The sequence below is a fragment of the Panthera tigris genome, chromosome F2, assembly GCF_018350195.1.
Source record: "Panthera tigris isolate Pti1 chromosome F2, P.tigris_Pti1_mat1.1, whole genome shotgun sequence".
Taxonomy (NCBI): Eukaryota; Metazoa; Chordata; class Mammalia; order Carnivora; family Felidae; genus Panthera; species Panthera tigris.
In genome coordinates this window covers 8,915,830-8,935,099 of record NC_056676.1, presented here as the reverse complement: position 1 = coordinate 8,935,099, position 19,270 = coordinate 8,915,830, and the positions used below count along the sequence as shown (strand labels likewise).

The 19,270-nt window shown below is 40.9% G+C and overlaps 1 pseudogene; it reads left to right on the top strand.

Annotated features, from left to right (window-relative positions):
* The first annotated feature begins 965 nt into the window (after positions 1-965).
* LOC107179896 lies at positions 966-1,604 on the top strand (annotated as a pseudogene).
* Positions 1,605-19,270: the final 17,666 nt, after the last annotated feature.

The following is a 19,270-nucleotide window of genomic DNA, read 5'->3' as shown; positions in this document are numbered from 1 at the left end:
TAAAACACACCAAATATGTGAAAATCCCTGAGTTCTTAAAATTCCAAAATGATAATGCCTCATTGGACACTATTGCTAAGGTGCTGATTTATTATTATGAACATTTTAAATAAATGCATTTAACTTACCTTTCTTGTATGCATTGTATTTTGGAGTCAACAAATAGTTGATAAGGAAAAGTTCTTTACATAAGAGTTCCAACCAATAAGTGCAGAAAAAAGTGGCAGAAGCAAAAATCAAAACTTTATAGTCCTTAGTGACAGCATTGATTTGGGCAATGGTAGTTAAAATCCTTAGGTGAGAAGCTGATGAGGAATTTTACAACGGTTGAATCAGACTCACAATACCTAAACTTGTCAGTCAATTTTAACATCACTAGAGGTGGAAAAACCAGGTGTTACTGTCACTTGATGTGATGCAATTTGGAAGTGCCTAACACTATCCATGACATGTTCTTGTCCCCAAAATAAACTTGCATCAAATTGAGCCTCTAGATACATCTGCCAGTTTATAGAACATATATGGAATATACATTAAACAATACCTCAAGGCTGTAATTAGCTGGATCCACAGTATAAGAAATTCCACAGAAAAATTACTTGATTTCTTTAACCCATAAGTAGCAGGAAAAAATAAGGCTGGGGAATTATCAAATGTTAAAAAAAAAAATCTTTACAAGACATAGACCAGCAAATAAAATATAGGCTCCTTACTTTGATTTCAATTTGAAAAAGAAAAACAACTCTTACAAGTAACTTCTTAGAGAAAAATTGAGAAAAATGGAATGTAGAATGAGTATTGGGTAATATTGAGAAAATATCGTGAATTTTATTAAGTATGATGATGGTATTTCATAACTGTTAGAAATACATACAGAAGTACTTGTAGGAGAAATGATATGGCCTGGGATTCGCTTTAAAATATTTAACAATTAGCTCTTTCCACCATCTTTCCGTGCAACCATATTGGTGCACATGAATGTCCTGGCAGATGATCTCAAGAGCATTAATAATACTGAAAAGAGAGGTAAACGCCAGGTTCTTATTAGGCCATGCTCCAAAGTCATCATCCAGTTCCTTTTTTTTTTTTTATTAATTTTTTTTTAACGTTTATTCATTATTGAGAGATGGAGAGACACAGAGCATGAGCAGGGGAGGGGCAGAGAGAGAGGGAGACACAGAATCAGAAGCAGGCTCCAGGCTCCGAGCTGTCAGCACAGAGCCCGCGCCGGGCTCAAACTCACGAACCGTGAGATCGTGACCTGAGCCGAAGTTGGTCACCCAACCAACTGAGCCACCCAGGTGCCCCGTCATCATCCAGTTTCTAACCGTGATGATGAAGTGTGTTTACATTGGCAAATTTGAAATCATTGATGATCACAGAGCTGGGAAAATTGTTTGGACCTCACAGGCAGGTTAAACAAGTGTGGAGTGATCAGCCCCAGGTTTGATGTGCAACTCAAAGATCTAGGCAAATAGCAGAATCCTTGGCTCCTGTCCCTCCAGTTTGGTGTCATTGTACTGGCAGCCTCAGCTGGCATCATGGACCATGAAGAAGCAGGACAAAAACACACAGGAGGGAAAATCCTGGGATTCTTTTTCTAGGGATGTCATATATACGTGCAATTAAAATGCCTCAGTGGGGAAAAAAAAATACTTAACAATTAAAAAAGGGAAACAGATGAAACCAAAAAGAGGCAAAACGTTGGTAATGAATCAAGCTGGCATTCTTCATACAAAGGTTTATTTTTCTGTTCTCTACTTTTGCGTATGATTGAACACATGTACATTAAAACATTTTAAAGCAAGCATAGATTATGTGGCACCTGAGTAAAGGGATGTATTACATAATACATCCATTGATAGGGCTGTACTACTCCAAGATGATTCAGAACCACAGGGAAGATGCATAGTGGAAAAAACACTGAGCTGGAAGCTGGAATACAGAGTTCCCATCCCTAATCTCCCACTAAACATCCATATAACCTTGAGCAAGTCGTCTTACTTTTCTGCATCTCAATATCATCATCTATATAATAAAGATTTAACTAAAAATTAACTTCTAGCCATGCTGGCCTCAGAGTGTCCTAAAGTTATAATAGACCATGTACGGCATGGTTCTCAGGGTTCAGCCTGCCCTGAACTCGGGTTCTCATCGTGCTACAGATGTTCCAGATGTTTAGGATAGGAGACCCTTCATGAAAATGCCTCATACTGTATCCAGCATGTTGTACATGCTCATTAACCATTTAACACCAGCCAAGTCATTTTTTAAATATGAATTCCAGGACTAGAAAAAGTCCACGGTAACATGATTTTCCTAATGGTACCCATATAATACAAGAACCAAGAGTGTAAGTTAGATGTCTTAGCTTTTTTCTTCCAAATGGGCCAGGCTGCATTTAAAAACAATAATAATAAGGTAACAAGATGTTTAACTTTTAGAATCAGGCAGCGACTAGAAAAGGCTAATAAGGAAGCTTCAGGGCCTGAATCACAGAGTCAAGAGGAGGCTGAAAGACACCTGAGACAGGAACCAAGGAGCCTTGTGCAAGAAAGCCAGTTAGGAAAAAGAAGAGCAGGCAGAGGGCAGGGCTCAGAGTTGACAAGAACACCCCATGCCCGGCAAGGATGTGAGTTCGCTGCAGTAATCACTCACTCCTCTGAGCTTTCACTGCTGATGCTCTGACCACCGCTTGCTGCCTGCTCTCCTGGGTCAAAGCCACACGGAGAGACATGGCAGCCCCAACCCAACAGGCTGCTTATGGTCCAACCTGCAGGTCTGAGCCTTGGACTTGGCAGATGTGGCAGCAGAGGTGTGGTAAGCAACAAGCGGGCTTTAGTAACAAGCATTCCAGGAACCTCAGTGGCCTCAATGACACAAAATATTTAATGAGCATCAGTTATTTACGAGTCTATTCGAAGCGCGTGGAACACACCAAAGCATCCTTCCAGTGAACTTGCCATCCAGACCTCCTGATGACTGAACACTTGAGTCCGAACTGGGTTGAACAGAGGAAACACAAGACTCTGCAAACAATAACCAGTCGACATACAATAAATGAATAAATGAATGAATGGGAAAAATTGGAAATCAATATCTGGTTTCTATCCTCTCCTAGCTCAACCTATGGACCGGAGGGGAGGGATAGAGATAGTGAGCGGCTGGGACCTTACTTTTTTTCTCTTGCCTCGGAGTTGAGATTGGATCGTCAGGTTGGAAAAAGAGAAACTGTGGCCCCTTTTTGATAATGGCTCAGTGTTCTTCCATACCGCTTCCCAAATGAGCGTTTAGAGAATGACTCACCATGTGGGTCATCTTTCTAATACTGTGCTATGAATCCAAGAACAGACTAATAAGAAATAAATTTATTTTACTATAAATCTTAGTAAAGATATTGAAGTAGATGTATTTAGTTCCTAATACAGATTATAGAAAAATATAGCTACAAAACAGTTCGGGCAAAATACAATTAAGGAAAAGATTTAAGGAAGGTTCTCAGTTTTATGGCAAAGAACAGTCCATCTGTCTACTTACTAATGATGAGAGCCAAAAAGGCTTTCTATTCCTTATTTATGACAATGGTATCAATTTCCATGTCCTAGTTATTTTTGACCTCATTAAAACCCAAATGACTCCAGAGAAACCATTCTGGGGACTTGCTATCCCAATCAGGGATCGAGATCAATGATTCTATGTGAGGCCTTAATTCTCTCAGTCTCTACAACTCCCAGGAATTAGCATGGCCATTTTTCTTTTTCTTCTTTCCCTTCTGTTTTTGGATGGCAGGAAGGCCTAAATGCTGGAAAGACTAAGATGTTTCCAGGCTGAAGAAGTCCCTGAAGAAAGGGACGAGGAAAACTGCCAGTAAACGAATGCCTGTGTTGGTCTCTCCACTCTTTACAGGAGGCAGTAAGGAATGAGCCACCAGAGAAACTTCACGAGTGGAATTCAAAGGATAATGATGAGGGGAAATGGAAGAGCCGAAACTAGGAAGCCAAGCTCAGAATATCCTGAGGTCTCTGCTACGATAAGGAAGGCATTAGTAAGCGACTGCGTGCACACAGAGCCAGGTCAACCGTGGCCGGTGGGTTGGCCAGCTGTGAGGAGAACAGTCTCTGAGAGGTGGGGGCAGGGGTGAGGTCCAGACAGGAAAGCAGGAAGGGAAGTGCATGCACGCAGGGGAGGAAGGTGAGCGAAGAAGCGGGATAAAAGCCCAGAGACATGAGCGGGAAAGTTAGTAAGGGTGAGGTACTTGGGAGCAAGAAGGACACACTATAAGAGGGGAAAACTGAGAAATCTGTGGAAGCTTGCTTAAAACTGACCATCCGTAAGCAAAAACACTGCCATCAGGCTGGCCATACAGTACCTATACAGCTGTTGCTCAAACCTGCAACACATTTCTTTAATTCCTGTGCAAGAATACATTCCATCCACCAGTTACATCTACCTGCAGGCACACAGGAAAAGCATGGCAGCAGCATCTGGCTGGGTTTTCCTAAATCCCACAGGTGACTTCTTCCTGGATCCCTGGAAGTTGGTGAGGCCAACCTCCGGGAAAGCCAAGTGTCGTAGACAGTCCAAACAATGGGCTGTTTTTTCTTGGTGGCAGTTCAGCTTCCTACGAACAAAACTAAGGCAGCATTTGGTTAGCAATTGGAAACACATATCAAAGGGAGGAAGCCTAACTCCAAACAGATTGTTTCCAACCATTCTCCATATACGTGTGTAGCAAGAATGCAGCTTTTAGTCGCAGCGATGCAAATGTCAGTGATTATAAACATGTGCGGAAGAGCTTGCCAGCAATTTGTTCTTGCCCTTGAATGACGAGACCCCTACAGAATCCAGGGAAGAATGTGGAACTGGCATTGGCTTCACTAGGAAACACAGAGATGTGAATGGTGGGAAGAAAAACGGACAGGAAAATCCTGAGAATAACCCTTTGTGGGCAAGCACGCTGGTCTCTGGTAAATGCAACTCTCTGCCCACCAATACGAAGACTGTGTAAAGAACACAAAGGGAACTATGTTTATTTGAGAGAAAAATTAATTTCCAAGGACTCGTAAAAGAGAAATCATCCTTGGAAGAGGAGCTCAGAGGAAGGGAGGTCTGGGAAGCTGGAACATTCTGACATGCACTGCCCTTTCTTCCCTTTCAGCAACCTGCCTGTGTCTCACATTTTGTTGCCCAAACAGGTGCTAGATTTTACCCCGCGAGGGAAAGGATTTATAAGCGTACACTCAAAAGCTCTTTGTAAAGAAATAATCCACGTTAGCGTGTCTCAGAATGTGTGAGACAAAATGAAACTGTTGTGGTTAGAGACGTTTCTGAGTTACTATCAGTAAACAGAATGATTGCCTATCGGTTTCTGTTTTTCCAGACAAAATGCAGCTGCCAGTTAAACCACCTGTAAAAGTACTCCTCATGGACTTACTCAAGCATCACTGAGTGGTTTCGCTTGCAGAAGTGACTTCTTTGGGTATTGTTTACTTTCTGTGGCTGAAGTGGGGAATGTTTGGGTCCCTCTACAGAGCCTTCCATAGACACGCTGGATTTGACGAGGCGTTCTCCCCGTGAGAACAAGCCTCGCCCAAATCCTTCCGTGTCTTCAAGTCTAACTCGGCTCCTGGAGAGCCTTCCTCAACCTCTTCTCCCCTGCAGGGCCACCCCCTTCTCTGTGTTCTTACTCATCAATGTTGTAGCCATTGATAACATGTGTTGTCTCATACTGTTGTAAAATTCTTTGCTGTAAGAGTCTATCCTTGGGGCGCCTCGGTGGCTCAGTCGGTTAAGCATTCGGCTTTGGCTCAGGTCATGATCACAGTTCACGAGTTCAAACCCGCACTGGGCTCTCTGCTGTCAGCACAGAGCCCTCTTCAGATCCTCTGTCCCACTCTCTTTCTGATTCTCCCCCGCTCATGCTCACATGTGCTCTCTCTCTCTCTCAATAAAACAAACAAACAAACAAACAAACAAAAGTCTATCCTCGTCAACCAGGTGGTAAGATCCTTGTGGGTGGAGGCATATCACACACCTCCAGTATACGGCTGAGAGTCTGTTACATACTCCACACGCCACTAAAATGGAACCAGATATGCAAGAAGCACTCAAATAAAAATGCTCTGTTCTCCACAAATCTCCAAGTGCATGATGGAACAAATATGTGGATTAGTACGATAGCTCCGCACTAATTATTTGATAAGGGAAGAAGAAGAAACCATGTGCAATGCAAGGGAAAGAAGGGGTTAGCGATTCTGATAATTCAGGGGAATGTTTCCACAAGAAGAAAAAGGTAGAGTTCATGAGCAAACCTAAATCATATAAAGTATTTAGCGGGGAAAAGAGATCTAAATTGAGGTACAGAGATTTCGATGGTAGGGGAGGCAAGTGGCTGGAAGGGGAATTTTTAAAAGAATTTCTTGGGATTTCATGAAAATGGCATGTTTCCAATAGGAGGATTCATCTTTCGCTCTTCTGGAAAACAACTCCGCACTTGATTGAAAACATTGGAGGCAAAAAACAAACAAATAAACAAACAGGGAAATCAAGACACCAAAGTCTAAGGGTGCTTTTAATCAGAAAACAGAATCTTTAAGAAGAGTGCATTCCTCGCAATGTGGCCGGCCAGCTCTGTAAACCAGTTCCTGCTGAAAACACATAAAATCCTAGATAAGTATTTAAAGGGCATTTTCAAATATATAAGCAAGTTTAAAACACAGGAAAGTCTTCGCTTGTCAGATACGAAGAATGAAATCAAAGTCTAAACACCGAGGCGAACCCAGTATTTCCAGGGGGCATAGGGATGGTTTTCAATCAGGTATGGGAATTCTGACACCCACACGGGAACAAGCGTTGACTTAAGTCTATTTAGGTGAAGGAGAAGCCCTCAGCGAGCAGCTTGCTTTCACAGAAACTTTAAAACATAAGCCAATCAGTTCATATAAACTCCACTCCAGGATGAGTAATACCACCAGGACCCATTAGCAAGCTAGCACAAAAATGCTGCTTAATGTCACTTTCCCAGCCTCGAGCACTTCCACAGAAGAAACATCAACAAATAAATGCCTCCGTAAAAATCAACTCACAACAGGGGTGCCTGGGTGGCTCAGTTGGTTGAGCCTCCGACCTCGGCTCATGATCAGGTCATGATCTCACGGTTTGTGAGTTCGATTGCCACATCGGGCTCTGTGCTGACAGCTCAGAGCCCGGAGCCTGCTTCGGCTTCTGTGTCTTCCCCTCTCTCAGCCCCTCCCATGCTCATGCTCGGTCTCTCTGTCTCTCAAAAATAAATAAACGTTAAAAAAAAAATCAACTCACAATAAAAAGCTACAGATATGAAAAAGCAGTCACAAAAGCGGAAAGTGGGGGACATTTCACGAAACCCAAGTTTTCCCCCAAAGAACTCAAAGTCATTGAAAAACCTGAAAGAGAATCCAAAACAATAATGTTATAAGTAATTAAAGATAAAGATAAAATAAAATCCTTAAAAAAAACAAACAAGCAGGACACTTTGAAACTATGAATGGGGAAAGCTTAAAAAACTTCTCCAAATGAAAAACAAAGTGTAACTTTAACCTGAAAAAATCCAGCAAATGAAATACAACAGATCATAAAGAGCTAAAGAGAGTTGGCAAGTTGGAAGAAGCCTCTGAGGAAATGGTCCAAGATCTACCACAAAGAGATAAAGTGATAAAAAACTATAAAAGAGTAGTTATGAGACTGGAGAATATATACATGTGATGTATCTCAAACTATAAAAACATAGTTCTTAACCTGAAAATGCATCTGTCTGGAGGTTGAGAAAAAACATATTAGTCATATATCCCCCCCTCCACAATCGTATATATTTTAATGTAACGAACTTACTGCTTAAAATTAAGTTTGGGGTAACCAACATTGAACCCTGCAGCAGGCTCTGGGCTGACAGCACGGAGCCAGCTTGGGATTCTCTCTCTCACCCTTGTGCACACCTGCTCTCTATCTCTCAAGATAAATAAATAAACAAATAAATAAATATTTTTCAAATGTTCATATTCCCCAAAGCAATATACACTTTCACTGAAATCCCTGTCAAAATTCCAGTATCTTTTTTCACAGAAGTAGAACAAATGATCCAAAAATTTGCATGAGACCCCAAAAGACCCAGATAGCCAAAGCAAACTTGAGAAAGAACAAAGCTGGAGACATCACGCTCCCTGACCTCAAACTATATTACAAAAGCTACGGTAATGAAAACAGCATGGTACTGGCATTAAAACAGACACAAAGAACAATGGAACATGATAGAAAGCCCAGAAATAGGTTTTTTGTGCGTCTTGCGTCCATGGAATATAGCCGGACCAACACTAAACCATCCTACACACCTAGAAAACTGATTGGAGGATTAACACAACGATCTGCACAACCTGAACCACAGAACTCAGCATGTACCTGGCGCGGAGAGGTGAACCTGGGAAGAGAGAAGCTGGCGGTGGGCAGGGAGCCACTTTTGCAGGTGGACAGAGCATGGAGGGGGGAGAATACAGGAAAAGCACCCCATCCCCAAAAGCAGCTGGAGAGAAAGTGGAAAATTGGAAACAGCCACAGGGAATAAATGAAAAAGGGAGAAAGGAGAGGGTTTAAGTTCCATTAAGACTGTAAACAAGGGAGGCACAGAGACTGCAACTCCGCAGCTCCCTACCTGGGGGTGCTCTGGTGGGAAGGGCGAATCCCCGGGAGCAGAGTGGGGTCCGGGAGATGCTCGGGCCACACGGGGAGAAGCGGCTCCACTGCTGGAAGGACATTTGGTAGAGACGGTTGAAGCCACCTGGTCCCGGCAGACCCCGGAAAACGGCCACAGTCGCTGGTGCTGGAACAAGGTCGTCGAGGGTGAAGCCCGATGCCAGGCGTGTGTTGTGATTTTCCATAATCCCCGAAACGCTGCTGCGACACCATCTCGCGACCTTTTTCTGGGGCGGGCTGGCACCTGGCCGCAGTCTCGGGACTCCGGCAGCAGCAGGGTCCCACAAGCGGTCCTGGGTTCAGCCGACATTCGGCCGTTGCTCATTCGGCCAGGGCTCGGAGAGACCCTCCCGCAGAGGGGCGGAACAGGTCAAGGCCGCAGTCCACCGGAAGTAAGGGGCAGGGAAAACAGCCGCATCTGAGACAAAACTCAGGAGAGAGGTACTGCCTGGCACTTGGTCATGGAGAGTGAAGCAGGGAGTGGACGGAAGCTGAAGACAGAGGACAGGTGCGCAATTGCTGATCGGGGCGAACAGACAGGGTGGCTGGAGGACGCCATTTTCACGCTCCCACGCACGCGCATACTTACACGCGCGGCCACCATCCACCCCGGGAGGCTAGCAGCGCCATCTAGTGGAGAACGGAGCCGTCACACTGAGCCCCGCCCGACTGGGCCCACCTCGCTCTTCAAGAACACATGTCTCACCCACGGCTTAGTTTATGGACTATAAGTCTCTACATAGACTGACGTCTAGGGGAAAACAAAGTAATTTCAGTCTGATTTCAATCTGTTAGCAGGTCCATCTATTCAATTTTCTTTCTTTTTCTTCTCTTTTACACTACTTTTCTTTTTCTTGAATACAGAAAGAGAAAAAATTCATTTTTATTTTCCCTTTTTATTAAAAATATTTTCCTTTAATTTTTTTATTATATTTTTTATTTTGTGTAAATTTTTTCCAATTCTATCTTCATTCCATCATTTTATTTTAGTCTACTTCAGTGCAGTCACCTTTTCAAATTTTCAAACAATTTCTTTTTTTTCTTTCTTTTTTCTCTTTATCGTTTCTTTTCTTTTTCTGGAATGCAGAAAGAGAAAAACTTCATTTTTATTTTTCATTTTTATGAAAAATATCTTTCTTTAATTTTTTTCTACTATATCCTTTACTTTTGTGTAAATTTTTTCAAATTCTATTTTACTCCCATCATTTCATTTTAGTCTACCTCAGTGTATTCATTTTTTCAATTCCCAAACTTCCTTTTTTTTCCCCCCTTCTTTTTCTCTAATCTGTCAAACCACTTTCAACACCAAGGCCAAAACGCACCTAGGACCTAGTATCATCTATTAGATATGTGTGTGTGTGTGTGTGTGTGTGTGTGTGTGTGTGTGTGCTAAATTATTAATTTTAATATTTTTTAATTTTAATTTTTTATTTCACTTTTTCTACCTCATTAATTCCTTTTCTCCCTTCAAAATGACCAAACGAAGGAATTCACCCCAAAAGAAACAGCATGAAGAAACGAAAGCCAGGGATTTAACCAACACAGATACAAGCGAGATGTCTGAACCAGAATTTAGAATCACGATAATAAGAATACTAGCTGCAGTCAAAAATAGATTAGAATCCCTTTCTGCAGAGATCAAAGAAGTAAAAAATAGAATGAAATTAAAAATGCTATAACTGAGCCGCAATCATGGATGGATGCAGCGGTGGCAAGGATGGATGAGGCAGAACAGAGAATCCGTGATATAGAGGACAAACTTATAGAAAATAATGAAGCAGAAAAAAAGAGGGAGATTAAGGCAAAAGAGCACGATTTAAGAATTAGAGAAATCAGTGAGTCACTAAAAAGAAACATCAGAATCATAGGAGTGCCAGAAGAGGAAGAGAGAGAAATAGGGGTGGAAGGCTTATGTGAGTAAATCATAGCAGAAGACTTTCCTAACCTGGGGAAAAACACAGACATCAAAATCCAGGAAGCGCAGAGGACCCCCATTAGATTCAACAAAAACTGACCAACAACAAGGCATATCAGAGTCAAATTCACAAAATACTCAGGCAAAGAGAGAATCATGAAAGCAGCAAGGGAGAAAAAGTCCCTAACCCCCAAGGGAAGACAGATCAGTTTTGCAGCAGACCTATCCACAGAAACTTGGCAGGCCAGAAAGGAGTGGCAGGATATATTCAGTGTGCTGAATCAGAAAATATGCAGCCAAGAGTTCTTTACCCAGCAAGTCTGTCATTCAAAATAGAAAGAGAGATAAAAAGTTTCCCAACAAAAATTAAAGGAGTTTATGACCACTAAACCAGCCCTGCAAGAAATTTTAAGGGGGATTCTCTGAGGAGAGAAAAGGTGAAAAAATATATATACATATAAATACCAAAAGCAACAAAGATTACAAAGGACCAGAGAACACCACCAGAAACTCCAACTCCACAAGCGTCATAATGGCAATAAATTCATATCTTTCAATACTCACTCTAAATGTCAATGGACTCAATGCTCCAATCAAAAGACATAGGGTAACAGAATGGATAAGAAAACAAGATCCATCTATATGCTGTTTACAAGAGACACACTTTAGACCTAAAGACACCTTCAGATTGAAAATAAGGGGATGGAGAACCATCTGTCATGCTAATGGTGAACGAAAGAAAGCCGAAGTAGCCACTTATATCAGACAATCTAGACTTTAAAGTAAAGACTGTATCAAGAGATTCAGAAGGGCATTATATCAGAATCAAAGGGTCTATCCACCAAGAAGACCTAACAATTGTAAACATTTATGCGCCAAATGTGGTGGCACCCAAATATACAAATCAATTAATCACAAACATAAAGATACTCATTGATAGTAATACCATAATAGTAGGAGACTTCAACACCCCATGCACAGCAATGGACAGATCATCTAATCAAAAATCAACAAGGAAACAATGGCTTTAAATGACACACTGGACCAGATGGACTTAACAGATACATTCAGAACGTTTCATCCTAAAGCAGCAGAATATACATTCTGCTCCACTGCACATGGAACGTTCTCCAGAATGGAACATATACTGGGACACAAATAAGCACTCAACAAGTACAAAAAGATTGAGATCATATCGTGCATACTTTCAGACCACAACACTATGAAACTCAAAATCAACCACAAGAAAAAATTTGGAAAGGTAACAAATACTTGGAGACTGAAGAACATCCTACTAAAGAATGAATGGGCTAACCAAGCAGTTAAAGAGGAAATTAAAAAGTATATGGAAGCCAATGAAAATGATAACACCACAACCCAAAACCTCTGGGACACAGCAAAGGCGGTCGTAAGAGGAAAGTATATAGCAATCCAGGCCTTCCTAAGAAGGAAGAAAGATGTCAGAGACACAACCTAACCTTACACCTTAAGAAGCTGGAAAAAGAACAGCAAATAAAACCCCAGACCAGCAGAAGACAGGAAATAATAACAATTAGAGCAGAAATTAATGCTATCAAAACAAACAAACAAACAAACAAACAGAAACAGTAGAACAGATCAATGAAACCAGAAGCTGGTTCTTTGAAAGAATTAACAAAATTGATAAACCATTAGCCAGTTTGATCAAAAAGAAAAAGGAAAGGACCGAAATAAATAAAATCAAGAATGAAAGAGGAGAGATCACAACCAACACAGCAGAAATAAAAACAATAAGAGAATATTATAAGCAATTATATGCCAATAAAATGGGTAATCTGGAAGAAATGGAAAAATTCCTAGAAACATATACATGACCAAACTGAAACAGGAAGAAATAGAAAATTTGAACAGATCCACAACCAGTAAGGAAATCGAATTAGTAATCAAAAATCTGCCAAAAAACAAGAGTCCAGAGCCAGATGGCTTTCCAGGGAAATCCTACCAAACATTTAAGGAAGAGCTAACACCTATTCTCTTGAAGCTGTTCCAAAAAATAGAAATGGAAGGAAATCTTCCAAACTCTTTCTAGGAAGCCAACATTACCTTGATTCCAAAACCAGACAGAGACCCCACTAAGAAGGAGAACTATAGACTGATTTCCCTGATGAACATGGATGCAAAAATCCTCAACAAGATATTTGCCAGCCAGATCCAACAATACGTTAAAAAAATTATTCACCACGACAAAACGGGATTTATATCTGGGATGCAGGACTGGTTCAATATCTGCAAAACAATTAATGTGATTCATCACATCAATAAAAGAAAGGACAAGAACCATATGATCCTCTCAATAGATCCAGAGAAAGCATTTGACAAAATACAGCATCCTTTCTTTATAAAAAGCCTCAAGAAAGTAGGGAGAGAAGGAGCATACCTTGAGATCAAAAAAAGCCATATATGAACGACCCAACGCTAATATCATCCTCAATGGGGAAAAACGGAGAGCTTTCCCCCTAAGGCCAGGAACAAGACAGGGATGTCCACTCTCGCCACTGTTATTCAACATAGCATTGGAAGTCTTAGCCTCAGCAATCAGACAACAGAAAGAAATAAAAGGCATCCAAATTGGCCAGAAGGAGGTCAAACTTTGACTCTTCGCAGATGACATGATACTCTATATGGAAAACCCAAAAGATTCCACCAAAAAACTGCTAGAATTGATTCATGAATTCAGCAAAGTTGCAGGATATAAAATCAATGCACAGAAATAGGTTGCATTCCTATACACCAACAATGAAGCAACAGAAAGAGAAATCAGGAATCGATCCCATTTACAGTGGCACAAAGAAACATAAAATACCTAGGAATAAATCTAACCAAAGAGGTGAAAAATCTATACACTGAAAACTATAGAAAGCTTATGAAAGAAATTGAAGACACACACACACACACACAAAAAAAAAATGGAAAAAGATTCCATGCTCCTGGATAGGAAGAACAAATATTGTTCCAATGTCGATAGTACCCAAAGCAATCTACATATTCAATGCAATCCCTATCAAAGTCACACCAGCATTCTTCACAGAGCTAGAACAAATAATCCTAAAATTTGTATGGAAGCAGAAAAGACCCCAAATACCCAAAGCGATCTTGAAAAAGAAATCCAAAGCAGGAGGCATCACAATCTCAGACTTCACGCTATACTACAAACCTGTAATCATCAAGACGGTACGGTACTGGCACAAGAACACTCATATCAATGGAACAGAATAGAGAACCCAGAAATGGACCCACAAACGTATGGCCAACTAATCTTTGACAAAGCAGGAAAGAATCTCCAATGGAATAAACACAGCCTCTTCAGCAAATGGTGCTGGGAAAACTGGACAGCGACATGCAGAAGAATGAACCTGGACCACTTTCTTACACCATACACAAAAATAAACTCAAAATGGATGAAAGACCTCAATGTAAGACAGGAAGCCATCAAAATCCTTGAGGAGAAAGCAGGCAAAAACCTCTTTGATCTTGGCCACAGCAATTTCTTACTCAACACGTCTCTGGAGGCAAGGGAAACAAAAGCAAAAACGAACTCCTGGGACCTCATCAAAATAAAAAGCTTCTTCACAACAAAGGAAACAATCAGCAAAACTAAAGGGCAACTGACAAAATGGGAGAAGATATTTGCAAATAACATATCAGAGAAAGGGTTAGTATCCAAAATCTATAAAGAACTTATCAAACTCAACAAATAATCCAGTGAAGAAATGGGCAAAAGACACGAATAGACACTTCTCCAAAGAAGACATCCAGATGGCCAACCGACACATGAAAAAATGCTCAACATCACTCATAATCAGGGAAATACAAATCAAAACCACAATGAGATACCACCTGACACCCATCAGAATGACTAACATTAACAACTCAGGCAACAACAGATGTTGGCGAGGACGCGGAGAAAGAGGGTCTCTTTTGCATTGTTGATGGGAATGCAAGCTGGTGTAGACACTCTGGAAAACAGTATGGAGGTTCCTCAAATAACTAAAAAGAAAACTACCCTACGACCTAGGAATTGCACTACTAGGCATTTATCCAAGGGATACAGGTGTGCTGTTTCAAAGGGACACATGCACCCGCATGTTTATAGCAACACTATCAACAATAGCCAAAGGATGGAAAGAGCCCAGATGTCCATCGATGGATGAATGGATAAAGAAAAAGTGGTATATATATATACAATGGAGTATTACTCAGCAATCAAAAAGAATGAAATCTTACCATTTGCAACTACATGGATGGAACTGGAGTGTATTATGCTAAGTGACATTAGTCAGTGAGAGAAAGACAGAAATCATATGACTTCATTCATACGAGGACTTTAAGAGACAAAACAGATGAACATAAGGGAAAGGAAACAAAAATAATATAAAAACAGGGAGGGGGACAAAACAGATGAGACTCATAAGTATGAAGAACAAACAGAGGGTTACTGGAGGGGTTGTGGGAGGGGGGATGGGCTAAATGGGGAAGGGGCACTAAGGAATCTACACCTGAAATCATCGTGGCACTATATGCTAACTAATTTGGATGTAAATTTTAAAAAAATAAAACAAGTTAAAGCTTAAAAAAAAAGCCCAGAAATAAAACTATGTGTATATGATCAATTAATTCATGGCAAAGGAGCCAAGAACGTACAATAGAGAGAAGACCATCTTGTCAACAAATAGTGCTGAGGAAACCGGAAAACACATTCAAAAGAATGAAATTGGACCACTGTCTTACTTCATACACAAAAATTAACTCAAAGTGTATTAAAGACTTGAATGTAAGACCTGAAACCATAAAACCTCTAGAAGAAAACATAAATGGTAGTTAAGCTCTTTCACGTAGGTGTTGAAGGTGATTTTTTAAATCTGACACCAAAAGCAAAGGCAACAAAAGCAAAATTAAATAAATGGGACTACATCATACTAAAATGCTTCTGTACAGCAAAGAAAACATCAATGAAATTAACTATGACAGCCTAATGAATGAGAGGAAATATTTGCAAGTCATATATCTGATTAAAGGGTTAATATCCAAAATATATAAAGAATTTATATAACTCAAAAGCAAAAACAAAAAAAAATTGTGAATCATATATCTGATTAAAAAATGCCAGTGGAGGGGCACCTGGGTGGCTCAGTCGGTTAGGTCATGATCTCACTGTCCGTGGGTTCGACCCCCACGTCGGGCTCTGTGCTGACTGCTCAGAGCCTGGAGCCTGTTTCAGATTCTGTGTCTCCCTCTCTCTCTGACCCTCCCCCGTTCATGCTCTGTCTCTCTCTGTCTCAAAAATAAATAAATGTTAAAAAAAAATTTTTTTTTAAATGCAAGTGGATCTGAATAGACATTTTTCCAAAGAAGATATACAGACGCTAGACAGATGAAAAGATGCTCAACATCACTCATCACCAGGGAAATGCAAATCAAAACCACAATAAGATATCTCCTTACACCTGTTAAAATGGCTATTATGAAAAAGACAGGGGCACCTAGGTGGCTCTGTCAGTTGAGTATCACACCCTTGATTTTAGCTCATGTCATGATTGTAGGGTCATGGGATCAAGCCCCGTGTCAGGCTCCATCCTGAGTGTAGAGCCTGCTTAAGAATCTCTCTCCTTCTGCTTCAACTCATGCTCTCTCTCAAAAAAAAAAGGCGGGGGGGGGAGAGAGGAATAGCAAGTGTTGGCGAGGATGTGGAGAAAGGGGAACCCTTGTACACTGTGGTACAACTGTATATTGGTACAGCTACTGTGGAAAACAGTATGGAGCTTCCTCCAAAAAATTAAAAATACAATTTCCATATGATCCAGCAACTCTGCTTCTAGGTATTCATCCAAAGAAACTTTATCCAAAAAATACGAATTCAAAGCAGTGTCTGCACTCTCATGTTCATTGCAGCATTATTTACAACAGCCAGGATATGGAAACAACTTAAGTATTTATCAATAGATGAGTCAAGAAATGTGGTATATGTATATATACGTAGATATGTATATATATGTATATATGTATATATAAAAATGTATGTATATATATATATAAATAATACAATGGAACATTATTTAGCCATGAAAAGGAACAAAATGTTGCCATTTGAGACAACATGGATGGACTGTGAGGGCTTTATGCTAAGTGAAATAAGAAAGACAAATACTGTATGATCTCACTTATATGTGGAATCCAAAAACAAAAACAAAAACCACCAAGTTCATAGATACAGAGAACAGATTGGTAGTTGCTAAAAAGGGGGGATGGGTAGAAGGGTGAAATGGGTAAAGGCAGTCAAAAGGTACAAACTTCCAGTTATAAAATACAGAAATCATGGGGATGTAACGTTTAGCATGGTGACTACAGTTAATCACATTCTCGTATTTGAAAGTGGCTAAGACTGGGGCACCTGGGTGGCTCAGTTGGTTAAGTGTCCTACCTCAGCTCAGGTCATGATCTCACAGCTCGTGAGTTCTAGCCCCACGTCGGGCTCTGTGCTGAAAGCTCAGAGCCTGGAGCCTGCTTCAGATTCTGTGTCTCCCTCTCTCTCTACCCCTTCCCTGCTCATACCCTGTCTCTCTGTCTCTCAAAAATAAACACTAAAAAAAATTTTTTTTGAAAGTGGATAAGACTATAATAGATCCTAAAACTTCTCATCACACGAAAAAAAATTTTTTGTAACTATTTAAGGTAACAGATGTTAACCATACTCATTGTGGTGACCACTTCCCAATATATACAAATACTAAATGAGAATATTTGCTGTCCACCTGAAACTAACACAATAAGTCAATTATATCTCAATTGGAAAAAAAAAAAAAAAAAACTTGTAAAACCAGTAATGGAATTCAGACCTTTCAGGAAGATTAGAATGTATACAGCAGGCCCCGCAGGGCCCAACAACCTGAAGGACCCACCTCCCTCCCAGGACAGCCACAACTTGGCCCCTACCTGTAGGAGCCACATCTGTCCCAGAATAGCCACAACTTGGCTCCTACCTGTAGGTCCAAACAAGAATGGGAGCCTGGGCAAGAGCCAGATCTGATTTCCAAAATAAGCTGGAAATTCATGCTTTTATGCAAGATTTCTTATCCTTAAAACTGGACACCAATTCAAAATTTTAAAACATATCAAATAAGCCGAACGAAACATCTCTCTGGGCCAATTTCCAACGGCTGGTCACAATTTTGGAACATCTACTATAAAGAACCAGATCTGAGGCCTCCTCCTGGCCAGTTTTTATGGCCCCTGAATTCGGGGGAAGAAAAGAAGTGGTGTTCAAAGCCGCTTCTAAAACTTGAGCCACGTGAAATTAAATGTTGCCTGCTATTTTGATGAAAAGCAGAAATGGTAGAATTCTACCGATCGATTTGTACCTTTGAAGATTGTAACGGATAAAATTGGCCACCTGCCCCCCCCCCCCATTAAGACCATGATTGGCAGGATCTACTTGCAGGTGGTATGGTGGGAAGGGGTGAGGGGTCATGAGGTCATACCCAGTGATCCTGATGCACCCTAGTCTCTCTGCCTTATCCTGTCTATAGTCATATTTTTTCAGCTCTTTTCCCCCTTCTTCTGGTCACTGCCTTGTAATTAGGGCAGAAAACTGACAGGTGCGGGGGGTGCCGACAGACTCAGGGGAGCTTCCGCAGCTCCAGGCATCATTCTGCTTATTAACAAAGACCTATCTACTCTTGACTATGTTTCCAGCCCTGCTATAAACAGTTTCCATTTGGATCTTTACAGCAATCCTATGAATGAAGTCCCACAATGATGCGCCTCCGCAGATGAAGCTTGGAGACGTTAGGAATTCAGTCAAGGCCACGCGAAGCAGAGCCAGGAGGAGAAGCCAGATGATGCCAGCCCCAGAGCCGCGCTTTTAAACCACCCTTGTTTCAACCTGCTCACCGCAGGATTTCATCCTGTTTGCTTTTATTTGCCCACTACAGAGTACCAATTGGTTTCCCCAACCCAAAACAGAGTAAATGTCTAACAAGACCTTGCATCTGTAGGGCATATATTAACATTTTAAAGGGAGCTTTAGAATTTGCCTTCTCTTCATTATAATAAAAATAGAGCCTGTCCTTCCTCATAATAAAAATGAGTTTCCGGGAAGGACACAGAGATGAGCTCATCTCCTTGATTTGCACTTTCTTTTTAAGGAATTCAAGAGACTTGGAAAAAGACCATTGTTCTCTTAACATACTAATGTTTGATGATGAGAGGTGTTTTCCTTGTATTTTAAATGATAAAGCAAAATGCGCCTGCGCACGTGTGTGTGTGTGTGTGTGTGTGTGTGTGTGGTGTGTATATGTATGTGTGGGGAGTGTGTGTATATGTGTATGTGCTATGTGTTTGCTGTGTGTGAGTATGGGGTTTGAGTGTGTGAATTTCAAGGTACCCCTCAGGGCAATCGATGCAGTCACATGCTCTAAAGTCCAGAGGTTGGACCATGAGCCCAGGCCACATCCATCTATGTGTTTACATACAGGTAAAGCACCTTTATGTTCTCAGCTTCTAAATTTGTTTTCCTTTTGACAAGCACATGAAGCTTTTCCTGAGGGAGGTTTTGATTCTTTCGTTGAGGTTTATAAATCACGTAGCATTGCTTCGGAC